The sequence below is a fragment of the Lolium perenne genome, chromosome 2, assembly GCF_019359855.2.
Source record: "Lolium perenne isolate Kyuss_39 chromosome 2, Kyuss_2.0, whole genome shotgun sequence".
Classification (NCBI taxonomy): domain Eukaryota; kingdom Viridiplantae; phylum Streptophyta; class Magnoliopsida; order Poales; family Poaceae; genus Lolium; species Lolium perenne.
Window position 1 is genome coordinate 63,171,527 of NC_067245.2, and position 14,800 is coordinate 63,186,326.

General features: G+C 45.3%; 1 long non-coding RNA gene across 2 annotated transcripts; it reads right to left on the reverse strand.

Annotated features, from left to right (window-relative positions):
* Positions 1 to 4,694: 4,694 nt before the first annotated feature.
* Positions 4,695 to 6,933, reverse strand: LOC127332787 (uncharacterized). 2 transcript variants are annotated; one of them, XR_007870710.2, is made up of 4 exons: positions 6,790 to 6,933; positions 6,498 to 6,696; positions 6,157 to 6,324; positions 4,695 to 6,015 (listed from the first exon to the last, which is right to left on the reverse strand). It is a non-coding gene; the product is annotated as an uncharacterized lncRNA (long non-coding RNA). The 2 variants fall into 2 exon arrangements; XR_007870709.2 differs by having other exon boundaries at positions 6,488 to 6,696.
* Positions 6,934 to 14,800: the final 7,867 nt, after the last annotated feature.

Sequence of the window (14,800 nt, forward strand, 5' to 3'; positions counted from 1 at the left end):
GGCCACTCAAGGGGGGCGGCCAAGCTATGGTCTTGGGGTGGCCGGCCCCCTCCCTTGGCCCCTCATTATATAGGTGGATCCCAAGTGTTGGTGTCCAAGTCTTCGAATAAGACCCGAAACCAAAACCTTCCATAGGAGGGGGAAACCTAGCCCAACTAGGACTCCCACCCAAAGGTGGGATTCCCACCTCCCATGTGGGGGTGGCCGGCCCCCTATGGTGGAGTCCACTTGGGACTCCACCCCCACTAGGGCTGGCCGGCCATGGAGGTGGAGTCCCTTGTGGACTCCACCTTCCTTGGTGGTTTCTTCCGGACTTTTCTAGAACCTTCTAGAACCTTCCATAGAACCTTCCGCGACATTTTATTTCACATAAAATGACATCCTATATATGAATCTTATTCTCCGGACCATTCCGGAACTCCTCGTGATGTCCGGGATCTCATCCGGGACTCCGAACAAATATTCGAACTTCATTCCATAATTCAAGTGCTACCATTTCAACATCCAACTTTAAGTGTGTCACCCTACGGTTCGAGAACTATGTGGACATGGTTGAGTACTCACTCCGACCAATAACCAATAGCGGGATCTGGAGATCCATAATGGCTCCCACATATTCAACGATGACTTTAGTGATCGAATGAACCATTCACATAAATTACCAATTCCCTTTGTCTCGCGATATTTTACTTGTCCGAGGTTTGATCTTCGGTATCACTCTATACCTTGTTCAACCTCGTCTCCTGACAAGTACTCTTTACTCGTACCGTGGTATGTGGTCTCTTATGAACTCATTCATATGCTTGCAAGACATTAGACGACATTCCACCGAGAGGGCCCAGAGTATATCTATCCGTCATCGGGATGGACAAATCCCACTGTTGATCCATATGCCTCAACTCATACTTTCCGGATACTTAATCCCACCTTTATAGCCACCCATTTACGCAGTGGTGTTTGGTGTAATCAAAGTACCTTTCCGGTATAAGTGATTTACATGATCTCATGGTCATAAGGACTAGGTAACTATGTATCGAAAGCTTATAGCAAATAACTTAATGACGAGATCTTATGCTACGCTTAATTGGGTGTGTCCATTACATCATTCACACAATGACATAACCTTGTTATTAATAACATCCAATGTTCATGATTATGAAACTAATCATCCATTAATCAACAAGCTAGTTTAAGAGGCATACTAGGGATTTCTTGTTTGTCTACATATCACACATGTACTAATGTTTCGGTTAATACAATTCTAGCATGATATATAAACATTTATCATAAACATAAAGATATAAATAATAACCACTTTATTATTGCCTCTAGGGCATATCTCCTTCAGGACCTTGATACTGCTCAGACATTCAAAAAATATTTACTTCTCTGCTTTTGTAAGAGCGTAGCTGGAGTAATGACGTCCTTTAACTCTCTCATGCAGTTTTTTGGGGTCTTTCCTACGTTGCTGGTCCTCCTGTGCTTCTGGTGTATCTTTTGTCTTCCCGTACACGCCTAGAAAGCCTAGCAGGTTCACGCAAAGATTATTCGTCACGTGCATCACATCGATTGAAGAGCGGACCTCTAAGACTTCCCAATAGGGTAGATCCCGAAATATAGATTTCTTCTTCCACATGGGCACGTGTCCGGACCGTCCGCCAGGACCCTTTCCAAATATTACATCTAGATCCTTGACCATACCAAATATATCAACACCATAACGATGGGGAGGCTTCCTCCGGTGATCATCCGCACCGTTGTAATGCTTGCCTTTCTTTCTTATGGGATGGGTAAGCCTAAGAAATCGACGATGCCCCAGGTACACGACCTTCTTACATTTTTCCAAATAATCACCTTCGAGCTCATGTAAACAGTGCGTGCATGCATTGTATCCCTTGTTTGACTATCCTGAAATGTTACCAAGAGCAGGCCTGTCATTGATGGTTACGAAAAGCAGCGCTCTTAGGTCAAATTCCTCTTGCTTGTGCTCGTCCCACACACGTACACCTTCTAGGGACCACAGCTGTAGAAGTTCTTCGACTAATGGCTTCAGGTACACATCAATGTCGTTCCCGGGTTGCTTCGGGCCGTGTATGAGCACTGGCATCATAATGAACTTCCGCTTCATGCACAACCAAGGAGGAAGGTTATATATACAAAGAGTCACAGGCCAGGTGCTATGGCTGCAGCTCTGCTCTCCAAAAGGATTCATGCCATCTGTACTTAGACCAAACCTTAAGTTCCTTGCATCCTGTGCAAAGTTTGGGAACTCTCTATCGATTTTTCTCCATTGGGAGCCATCAGCAGGGTGCCTCAATATCATGCCTTTCTTACGGTCTTCTTTGTGCCATCGCAACAACCTAGCATGCTCTTTATTTCTGAACAAGCGTTTCAGCCGTGGTATTATAGGAGCATACCACATAACCTTGGCAGGAACCCTCTTCCTGGGGCGCTCGCCCTCAACATCACCAGGGTCATATCGTCTGATCTTATACCGCAATGCAGTGCACACCGGACATGCATCCAAATTCTCGTACTCACCACGGTAGAGGATGCAGTCATTAATGCATGCTTGTATCTTTTGCACATCTAATCCTAGAGGGCAGACAATCTTCTTCGCTTCGTACGTACTGGCGGGCAATTCGTTACCCCTTGGAAGCTTCCTCTTAATTATTGTCAGCAACTTTCCAAATCCTGAGTCAGTGACACCGTTCTCTGCCTTCCATTGCAACAATTCCAGTGTCTTTGCCTAGCTTTTATGGCCATCTTCGCAAGTTGGGTATAACAATTTGTTGTGATCTTCTATCATCTTGTCGAAGGCCAACCTTTCCTTTTCAGTTTCACATTCTCTCCTTGCATCGCAATGGCCCGACCAAGATCATCATCGTTGTGCTCATCTGGTGCCTCTTGATCTTCTACTTCATTGTCTTCATTGCCTTCTGTAGTATCATCGTATTCAGGGAAATTGGGATAACCGTCATCATCCTCTTCCTCTTCTTCATTGTCTTCCATCATAACCCCTCTTTCTCCGTGCTTGGTCCAACAATAGTAACTGGGCATGAAACCGGATCGCAGAAGGTGGCTGTGAATGAGACTCGAGTGAGCGTAATTTACAGTATTCTTGCAGTCCACACATGGACAATACATGAAGCCACCATGTTTGTTTGCCTCCGCCACGGCCATAAAATTATCCAGGCCCGAAGTGAACTCGTCAAACCGTCGGTCAATGTACATCCATTGCCGATTCATCTGCATGATATAATTAAGCCGATCAAAATCATTACAGAACATCACGATGTATATATACACATGCATTTTATCAATTGCAGATGAAAAGGATAAAGTTGTTAACCTCGATGAAGAAGAAAAAAGCAAGTTAAGTGTGGCTTGATTTGCGTAAACTCAAGTGGCAAATCCTCTTAAGCATTTCATCGAACACCTCTTGTGCATGTGAAGAAGAGAGGAGAGCAATACACCCCTCTTGTGAAGAAAGTGAAAAAATGGCCAAGTGTGGCTCACACTTGGGCAGGGGCAAGGTTATATAGCCAGAGGGGGGTCTTTGGACCCGGTTTGTAATACAAACCGGGACTAAAGGTTTCCCACGCCTGACACGGCCTGCCGCGCCCTGCCGTGGACCCTTTAGTCCCGGTTTGTATTACAAACCGGGTCCAAAGGCCACTACAGGACAGGCGTCAGTTAGTGGGGTCGCCCTGGGCAAAACGAACCGGGACCAATGTCCCTCATTGGTCCCGGTTTGGTTCTGCACTGGGACATTTGCTTGGGACCAAAGGCCTCTTCTCCACTAGTGCGATGGATGGATCACTCGCAACAGCATCCATTTCGTCGCCTACTCCACTCCCGGCCGACGGCGCCATGCTTCTCAATGCGCTGTGCTCGCGACCAACCATCCAATAATCATTCCCTCCCGATTTCCCCGGTTCTAAATAATGGATCGCCGATCATCAGGCAAGCTAGCTAGGGTGGAGTAGTTTGCTTCACGATACCGTCTGTAGGGATTCTGTGCCAGGCGTAAAGTAAGGGCAACTCCAACGGGGCGACCCAAACCGCGCCCGCGCGTCCGGATGGGTTGAGCCGGACAAAAACGCGGACCAACGCGGGGACGCACCGCAAAAGCGGACGGCCGCGCCGTCCGGAACGACGCAAACCCGGCCCAAATCTGGGCTAGGTTTGCGTGGCCGCGGATGGCACGCGCCGTCCGCTCGCGTCCGGGCGCTGGGCGCCTCGTCTCCCGGGGGCCCACCTGTCGGTGACCAGGGAGTCTATTAAATGGGGACTGGAGGCACTACAACAAAAAAGACACATAGAGACGTTCAATTTATGTGCTAAAGTCGCTTTAAAGCATCACTACGTGCTTGTAGAGACGCTTGTGTAAAGCGTCTCCTTATGCACCGTCTCAAGTTCTGTAAAGACGCATTAGAAGCGTCTTTACATGGCATGAGACGTTGATAAAGCGTGCCAAGCCTTTTTAGAGACGTCGCCCTAAATTCCCCAATACATCGTCTTTAGAGTAAGGTCCTTGCGTCTTATAGAATCTTAAGACGTTTTATTGTTTTACACAAAAATAATTATTTTACTTTTGTTGCCATCTTCCGGCTAGTTATCAGGATAATCATACATTGTACATGCTATCAGCAAGCACATCAAAACGGAAAAATACGTTGCATTCTTTAGAATAAAAAAAGAACTTTATTTCTAGAGAATAGCAGTAATTTACAATTTATTTGTACATTTTCATGAAACAATTACAATCTTGACCAGGCAAAATCCTGCAAATCTTATACATTTTCTTCTTGTAGTTCGAATAGGGGGAAGCTTCCGCATGGAAATGATACATCAGCTCTCCATGGCCACTAATGTTGGTTTGCTTTAAATTCTGTGTTGTTGCTTAAAAACCTTCACAAACAATTTCTCTGTAGACAATGTCAGCTGAAAAACAAATTCTTCTTTCCACATGCACAAATGAAGCACATGCCACCGCTGTGACAGAGCAGTATCCGTATAATGAAAGCACCATCTCTTCACATTGGTATTTTAGCTCTTCGTTGGCATAAAGTTGCATATGGCATACCTAGTACTGGCTGCTGCACGAAAAAAAAGTTACTAAATACTAAACAACCATATAGAAATATAGAGTGCTTACTTGAGTGAAGATAAAAAATAAGTATATATTGGTTCTGTATAAAACATAGAGTGCTTTACAAGTAAAGTAGAGATTAGTTCAGAAGCCACTCTAAGGATTCAGTCATTCAGCATGTAAAGCATGTACATCAAAAGTGATGCTTGGTTACGTACTTAATAAGAAAGTATTCAGAAGATTACATACATGGCTGCAGTTAGATAAATCAGACTTCAGAGGATTAGATAATTGCTCATGGTATATTGGTATCTGATGAAACAGAGGCTTATAACTGAGAAGAAAACAAAATGGAATGTACCTTGGCATTGGCTTTACAAGTAAATCATGCCGATGGACCAATTCTTTCGGTTCACAACAATGACTAGATTACAAATGCAAACAATCTCCTGAAGTTGCGAAACAATGGAACATAAAATCTGTATGTTAAGCTTGAAGAAAAAAAACAATTAGTCCGCATGGTTCACATCTATGGTTTCACTCTAAGCCTTGATGCCACCATAGTTTACTTATATAAGTCACTCAATGCAAAACCAAAGTGAAATACTTGAAAGGCAACAATATAAATGAAAATTAACACAATGCATGTACGGATTCAGTTCCGAGAGGTAGCTAACCAAACCAAGATGTTGCGGTCTTACAGAACAACAGGCCAACTCATGCCAGAATTAGCTCAATATGTGAGGCATAGATTAATTACGCTGCTACTTCTGCTCTGTCACACACTTCATCTCTGGATTGGCACCTGTACATTGCCTGCTGCTGGCCTGCTGCTGCCTGGTAGAGCACACCTACCATGTAATCCACTTAGCCAAGCGTCAACCATGACCGCAGGTTCATACACCATACTGATCTGAAATCTGCATCATAAAAGCAAGAAAATCCCAGATCTAAAAAAGACTACTCGTGCATGATATGGTCTGATAACTGAGTGGAAGTTCTGTTGCATGACACTGGAAAATGACAGCCATATATATCTTGGAGTGAAATGCAAAACTTACAATTTATGTTACTTGGGCTGAAGATTCATTATACATTACCGGTGAGACGTTATCAATCGGTGCAGGACCTTGTAAACCATATTCATCTAGTTGTACATTTTCTGCATCTCGTTCTGTAAAAACTGGTCTTTCGCAGTCGGTTAGGTATCCTCGACATGACAACTTTTCCTAAAGGAACACAATCAGTCACTCCTTTCGTTCAGTAAATGTGACACATAATACAGTAAGCTAGCTAGATCAAACTTGATTACAATATGAATCCTCAGAATTTAGATGTCAAACAAATGGTGGGAAAGAAAACAACAGATCAAACCTTAAAATAGGCACTCACAAGGTCTCACCTGGGTGCGTTCTTCCCATCGTACGAGGACAGAAGCACCACTAGAATGGGTTAGGCCGTCTACCACTGGGTGCACGCCTACACGCACTGCACCTCACGGAAGAGGCCTGCCGCTACTAGGGCGATGGGGTTCACTTCGCTACCAGCAGACCGACAACACCGCGATGGGGTTCACCTCGTGCCCGTCTCGGCGACTGGATCTAGCGGCATAGCGTATTGCATTAGACAACCTAGATTGATTTAGTAGTTGAAAATGCAACATCTAACTGAGACGGAATTGATGGAGCACAAACCTGAGCGGAACTGTGGAAGCACAAGGACGGCGGACTCGATCTACAATTTTTTTCGAAATTGAATAGATCTTCCATGAGCAGTTGAAGATCTGTGGTGGCGGCTGAAGAGATAGAGGCGATGAGGAAAATATGGGCGATTTATATGATAGTTTTTTCCTGGGAAAAAAAGCGCGTATGTTTTCAGGAAGCGGTAAAACTAAAAATGTTAGCGCCGAAGCAAAATATTTTAAGGGACATCCAGGAGTCTGCCCGCTATCGTCTCTACATATTCACGAATTGGCAATTGCATTCATTTGGGTACCTAGACATTTTGGGACGTTGAGTGGAACGTCGCAAGAAACGTCTTCACGTGAGGGTGATCCTTTCCTTTAGGGACGAAAATAATTGCGTCTCATGGATAACGTCTCTATATGATCATTTTCTTGTAGTGAGGGGATCTGGCCCTCCACTCCAGTCCCCACTCCACTCCCCGCAGCAAAACCGCCGCCATGGCCAAGCGACTGTTCGCTTCCGCCAACGACGACGAGGCGAGCAGCAGCCGCCGTCGCCCGCCGGCGTTGCGGGCTGCGGGAAGAAACCGAGGCGGCCTCCACATCGGAGAGGCCGCCCGCGGCGGTGCGGCATTGCCGTAACCGCCGCCTCTCCTGCTCGAGCCGAAGCCCGAGTCCTCGGAGGAGGACCCGGACCTCCGCGCCGCGCTGATGATCTCGGCGGCGGAGGAGGAGGCGAAATGGCCGCACCTCCATGTGGCCATTCGCACGTCCGAGATGGAGGAGGCGGCCCGGTGGGAGGTCGAGGAGGCGGAGGGCTAGGAGCTCTACGCCCAGGCCCGCCAGGCGCGACGGGAGGAGGAGGAGGCGGCGCGGCGGGAGGAGGCCAGGCGCCGCGCCTGGCAGGAGAGGGAGCAGCGCCTCAGGGAGGAGGCGCTGCTCCGTGCGCCGCCGCAGCCTCGGGTGGCTCCGGACCCCCACTCGGCCTGGGAGGAGGCCACTGTGGTCTCCGTGGGCCGGAGTCCCCGGCGCGGTCCAGCCACAACAGCGCGTCGCCGCCCGGGGACGTCGTCCACGATGACGACGTCGCCGACGACGCCCACAGGGGCTAGGCGGCGCACCGGCGGCCACCGCTCCGCCGACCAAACCCTAATAGAGGGTTTTTTATATTAGTTTAAATTTAAAAGCCCATATAGGGGCTTCTTTTGTTAGTTTTATTTGCCCAAAATAGGGCTATGTACAAATTTGCCCAAAATAGGGCATATGTTCAATGAAATTTCGTTTAAATTCGCATTTTTTTTTCAAATGTTTTTCTATTTCCTTGATTATGCGCTGCATCCGCGCGTTGGGCGCTGCGCGCGACCCAAACGGCCCAAACCAGATGGCCCCAGCGCGTCCGTTTGGATCGCGTGGTTGGAGATACCCTAACCATGGACGAGGACGGAGGGAGCTTTTGCACGTGCAGCCGACGCCATACGTCGCCGGCTAGTCTCCCGTCCGCCGCGCCGCGCGGCTTGGTACTCACCGGATTTTGTCCGTGTCTCGTCCAGGGGGAGAATATTACACGCTGTTCACCATGCATCATGGTGTGTGCGGTGCATGCACCTTGATTAGCTCGATCAGCCTAATTTTGTTTAGGTTACATCCCGTCGGTCTGACATAACCAGAAAGAAACAATCTAGACCGCTAGCTGGTGAATTACAGACTGAACCAACTAACCTGCAGCAGCAGCACAGATCGGAGCAAGTCAAAGCTTGGAGTTCAAGTCGAAGCCAAGCAGCCGCTGGAGACACAGGAGAGTGCTCTGTGCTCTGTACGGAACGATGTGTACGCATGCACGTAAATTCAAACGTGGGTCAGACCACAAACAGTTTTCGCAACCCCATGCCGTGCACGCGCGCGTGTAAACTAATGTGAAAAATGAAAGTTCTTGCCTGCCGCCGCCATATATGCATATGCTTAGAAAAGATCGCGTGGAAACCTCGACGTTCTCTCTGAAAATAAGGGGCGGCATGCATACAAGAGCTTGCGCACGTCAAGATCAGCGAAATAGCCAGTCAATTCCCACCACGTGTTTGATTTTTTGATAAATAAAATATATTAATATGGTGAAGATATCAATTATATCTAACCACTGCAATAATGAAATATCTTAAAAATATTATGATGCACATAGCCTTACTACAAAAATGAACAAGGTCAATAAAAATAAAAGATCTCGCCACGGTGATCATAACCTCATAGCTGCAACATAAACCACTGCCAAAACAACACCCAGGCTCCGCACAAGGTGTTTGACACTATCAACAACTTAATTCTGAAATACCAAAGAGTGAATAACACAATTAACTCTAGTTCTATGTTTCAAGCTTTATGAGGAATCATATCGTTAGGAAGAGACTAAGTCCTTTTGGTTGTCAACTATAGGGCAAAAGGAGGCAGGCAAGGGTCTTGGCCTAAAAGATGATACTCCCTCCGTTCCTTTCTAAAGTGCCTATAGATTTTTCGCATTTGTTTCAGAATATAAGGTTGCAGTTTGGCTTTTTTTTTTCAATTACCCCCTCCCCCGTTCAGCTCCCACACAATATGCGTGAGAAAAAATTCATACAAAATTGGAAACAATTAATTGAGATTTCTAATTAAGGACATGTACAATGGTGATATCTTAACAATGCCACGTAAGATAAATGCTGATGTGGAGGAAAGAGAAAGTGAAAAAAAGACTTTGCCTTCTCTTAGCTAAGAGATGATCTCTTAGCATAATCTGTCTCACCACATATTTAGATGTCTAATTACTAAAGATAAGACTAAAAACTAACCCATTGTACATCATATTTTACTATCATATCTAGATTACATGGCACAGTTAAAATAAGACGGTCTTATCAACCATTGCACATGCCCTAATGCATGGCTCAACGATTCCTTAAAATTAGGAAGCAATGTTTTACTTTCCTTAATTAAACTTGGCTGCACATATATGGAGAATCAACAAGAGAGATTTCTGGGATTTGTTATGGTAAGTTATGAAGATATGGATTTCCCAAATTTTACGTTGATCTCAAATCATTCAGCTAGGGGTTGATACGTCTCCAACGTATCGATAATTTCTTATGTTCCATGCTACTTTATTGATGATACCTACATGTTTTATACATATTTTATGTCATATTTATGCATTTTCTGGCACTAACCTATTAACGAGATGCCCAAGAGCCAGTTGCTGTTTTCTGATGTTTTTGGTTTCAGAAATCCTAGTAAGGAAATATTCTCGGAATTGGACGAAATCAACGCCCAGGATCTTATTTTTCCACGAAGCTTCCAGAACACCGGGGGAGATACGAAGTGGGGCGACGAGGCAGCCACACACCAGGGCGGCGCGGCCCAGGCCCTGGCCGCGCCGGCCTGTGGTGTGGGCCCCTCATGGCGCCCCCTGACATACCCTTCCGCCTACTTAAGCCTTCGTCCATAATAGTTCCAGTACCGAGAGCCACGATACGGAAAACCTTCCAGAGACACCGCCGCCGCCAATCCCATCTCGGGGGATTCAGGAGATCGCCTCCGGCACCCTGCCGGAGAGGGGAATCATCTCCCGGAGGACTCTTCACCGCCATGGTCGCCTCCGGAGTGATGTGTGAGTAGTCTACCCCTGGACTATGGGTCCATAGCAGTAGCTAGATGGTCGCCTTCTCCTAATTGTGCTATCATTGTTGGATCTTGTGAGCTGCCTAACATGATCAAGATCATCTATCTGTAATGCTACATGTTGTGTTTGTTGGGATCCGATGAATAATGAATGCTATGTTATGTTGATTATCAATATCATCTATGTGTTGTTTATGATCTTGCATGCTCTCCGTTGCTAGTAGAGGCTCTGGCCAAGTTTTTGCTTGTAACTCCAAGAGGGAGTATTTATGCTCGATAGTGGGTTCATGTCTCCATTAAATCTGGGGGAGTGACAGAAACCTCTAAGGTTGTGGATGTGCTGTTGCCACTAGGGATAAAACATCAATGCTATGTCTAAGGATATATTTATTGATTACATTACGCACCATACTTAATGCAATTGTCTGTTGTTTGCAACTTAATACTGGAGGGGGTTCGGATGATAACCTGAATGTGGACTTTTTAGGCATAGATGCATGCTAGATAGCGGTTTATGTACTTTGTCGTAATGCCCAATTAAATCTCACAATACTCATCATAACATGTATGTGCATGGTCATGCCCTCTTTATTTGTCAATTGCCCAACTGTAATTTGTTCATCCAACATGCTTATTCTTATCGGAGAGACACCTCTAGTGAACTGTGGACCCCGATCCATTCTTTACATCGAATACAATCTACTGCAATACTCGTTCTACTGTTCTCTGCAAACAATCATCATCCACAGTATACATCTAATCCTTTGTTACAGCAAGCCGGTGAGATTGACAACCTCACTGTTACGTTGGGACAAAGTACTTTGGTTGTGTTGTGCAGGTTCCACGTTGGCGCCGGAATCCCTGGTGTTGCGCCGCACTACACTCCGCCGTCATCAACCTTCAATGTGCTTCTTGGCTCCTACTGGTTCGATAAACCTTGGTTTCTTACCGAGGGAAAACTTGCCGCTGTACGCATCACACCTTCCTCTTGGGGTTCCCAACGGTCGCGTGTTGTACGCGTATCAAGACTGTTTTCTGGCGCCGTTGCCGGGGTGATCAAGACACGCTGCAAGGGGAGTCTCCACCTCCAATCTCTTTACTTTGTTTTTGTCTTGCTTTATTTTATTTAGTACTTTGTTTGCTGCACTAAAACAAAACACACAAAAAATTAGTTGCTAGTTTTACTTTATTTGCTATCTTGTTTGCTATATTAAAAACACAAAAAATTAGTTACTTGCATTTACTTTATCTAGTTTGTTTTATTTACTGTTGCTAAAATGGGTACTCCTGAAAATACTAAATTGTGTGACTTCACAACCACAAATAATAATGATTTCTTATGCACACCTATTGCTCCACCTGCTACTACAGCAGAATTCTTTGAAATTAAACCTGCTTTACTGAATCTTGTTATGAGAGAGCAATTTTCTGGTGTTAGTTCTGATGATGCTGCTGCCCATCTCAATAATTTTGTTGAACTATGTGAAAAGCAAAAGTATAAGGATGTAGGTAACATTATAAAATTAAAATTGTTTCCTTTCTCATTAAGAGGAAGAGCTAAAGATTGGTTGCTATCTCTGCCTAAGAATAGTATTGATTCATGGACTAAATGCAAGGATGCTTTTATTGGTAGATATTATCCTCCTGCTAAAATTATATCTTTGAGAAGTAGCATAATGAATTTTAAACAATTGGATAATGAGCATGTTGCCCAAGCATGGGAAAGAATGAAATCTTTGGTTAAAAATTGCCCTACCCATGGACTGACTACTTGGATGATCATCCAAACCTTTTATGCGGGACTGAATTTTTCTTCACGGAACCTATTGGATTCAGCTGCTGGAGGTACCTTTATGTCCATCACTCTTGGCGATGCAACAAAGCTTCTTGATAATATGATGATTAATTACTCTGAATGGCACACGGAAAGAGCTCCACTAGGTAAGAAGGTAAATTCTGTTGAAGAAACCTCCTCCTTGAGTGATAAGATTGATGCTCTTATGTCTATGCTTGTGAATGGTAGGACAAATATTGATCCTAATAATGTTCCGTTAGCTTAATTAGTTGCCCAAGAAGAACATGTTGATGTAAACTTCATTAATAATAATAATTTCAACAACAATGCTTATCGGAACAAATTCTAGTAACAACTATAGGCCATATCCTTATAATAATGGCAACGGCTATGGTAATTCTTATGGGAATTCTTACAACACTAATAGGAATACACCCCCTGGACTTGAAGCCATGCTTAAAGAATTTATTAGTACACAAACTGCTTTTAACAAATCTGTTGATGAAAAGCTTGGGAAAATCGATATACTTGCTTCTAAAGTCGATAGTCTTGCTGCTGATGTTGATCTTTTGAAATCGAAAGTTATGCCTAATGAAAATAATGATATTAAGTCATTTGCTACAGCAAATGCCATCCAAGTTAGAATTAATGAGAATATAAGATTGATGGCCGAATTGCGTGCTAGGTGAGAAAAAGAAGAAAATGTTAAAGAAGATAATATAGCTAAATTTGGACTATTACCACCACTAGTAATGCTAATGCTCCACATGTTGCTGCACCTCCTACTATCAATGGTAAAATAATTGGTGTTGGCAATGTTTCCACTTCTAATGCAAAGCCTGAAAAACTGCCGGAAACTGCTAAAACTGCTGAAACTGCCTGTGATAAAACTGCTGAAATTTTTTCCAACATTGGGGACAATGATCCCATTGCTTTAGATTATAATGGTTTGGATTTTTATAATTGCCACATCTCTGAAGTTATAAAGTTTTACAAAAACTTGCTAAAAGTCCTAATGCTAGTGCTATAAATTTGGCCTTTACAAAACATATTACAAATGCTCTCATAAAAGCTAGAGAAGAGAAATTAGAACGCGAAGCTTCTATTCCTAGGAAGCTAGAGGATGGTTGGGAGCCCATCATTAAGATGAAGATCAATGACTTTGATTGTAATGCTTTATGTGATGTTGGTGCAAGTATTTCCGTTATGACTAGAAAAATCTATAATATGCTTGACTTGCCACCATTGAAAAATTATTATTTGGATGTTAATCTTGCTGATAATTCTACAAAGAAACCTTTGGGGAGAGTTGATAATGTTCGCATTACGATTAACAATAACCTTGTCTCCGTTGATTTTGTTGTCTTGGATATTGAATGCAATGCATCTTGTCACATTATTTTGGGAAGACCTTTTCTTCGAACTGTTGGTGCTATTATTGATATGAAGGAAGGTAGAGTGTGGATTTTGTACACCCAAGCATGAGTGTGGGTGTGTTCTTTGCCATCCATCTGTACCTTGAGATCTGTGCAGTGTGGAGCTGGGCCGGACATTTTGTTCCGCGTGGGTAATTTTTCAGTCGCATCAACTCCCTTTTTCGCTGGCTTTTCAGCATCTGACCCGGTGTCGCACGTGGGCTCTGTTTTCTCTGTTTTCTTGTCAGGGACACATTTGCTGCCGCCGTCCAAAAAGTAGTGTTGTTGCTATTGCCACCGGCAGAGAATTCTTTTCCCCCGCGCCGGCCATCTTCTGTAGGTGCGGCTACCATCCAACTCCACCCGGCCGCCGGGAGCCATATAAACCGTGTCGCGGACCCGCAGGCATAGGACACCATCGCCGTGCTTCATCGCCGTCGCCACCGAGCCATCTACACTGCGTCGCCGACGCGCAGGTAAAGTACGCCGTCACCAGCGAGCCATCTAAATCGCGCCACGGACGCGCAGATACAGTACGCCGTCGCCGTCGTCCCAGAGAGATGCAGGAGGCAGCAACGCGGACGTGTCTTGGCCCGATCTGGACCAGAGGTCGCGGCTGGTGCTTGCGTCCGCGTCGAGACTCGAGCGTAGCGGCCGACGAAGCGACGGCGCACTCGGACGGGACAGCGTGCTCTGACGCGAATTGGCGCAGCAGCGCATGGGAAGGGAGGGGAGGCAGTGACGCTGTTCAACCCCACCTCTTGCGCGTGCTCTGTTCTGCACCTCCTCCCCTTAGCCGCCGGCGCGGCTGCTCCGAGGTTCAGGTACTGCACCTCCCATCCTCCCCGGCGGTGCCGCCTGTACGCAGGTACGTCGAAGCCGGACTTTGATTGCTTCTTCCTACCAATCTCCTTGCCTTTCCGTTTTGCATGCCCTCCTACTTTCGCCTCTGGCTCTGCTGTACCGGCAGGTGCACTCCACCTGTGACGCTCGGCGGTGAAGGCGCCATCAGCATCGGACAACACCGCGTGAGAGCTCCCCGTGCATATAAAACTGTATGGCAATGTATTAGTTAGAGGCAATTAGTGGTTTGGTTTGTGGCTAGACAGGTAATTAGCAGTGGTTGCATTTTTTTGGCCTCATGATGGCATGATGTGAGTACATTT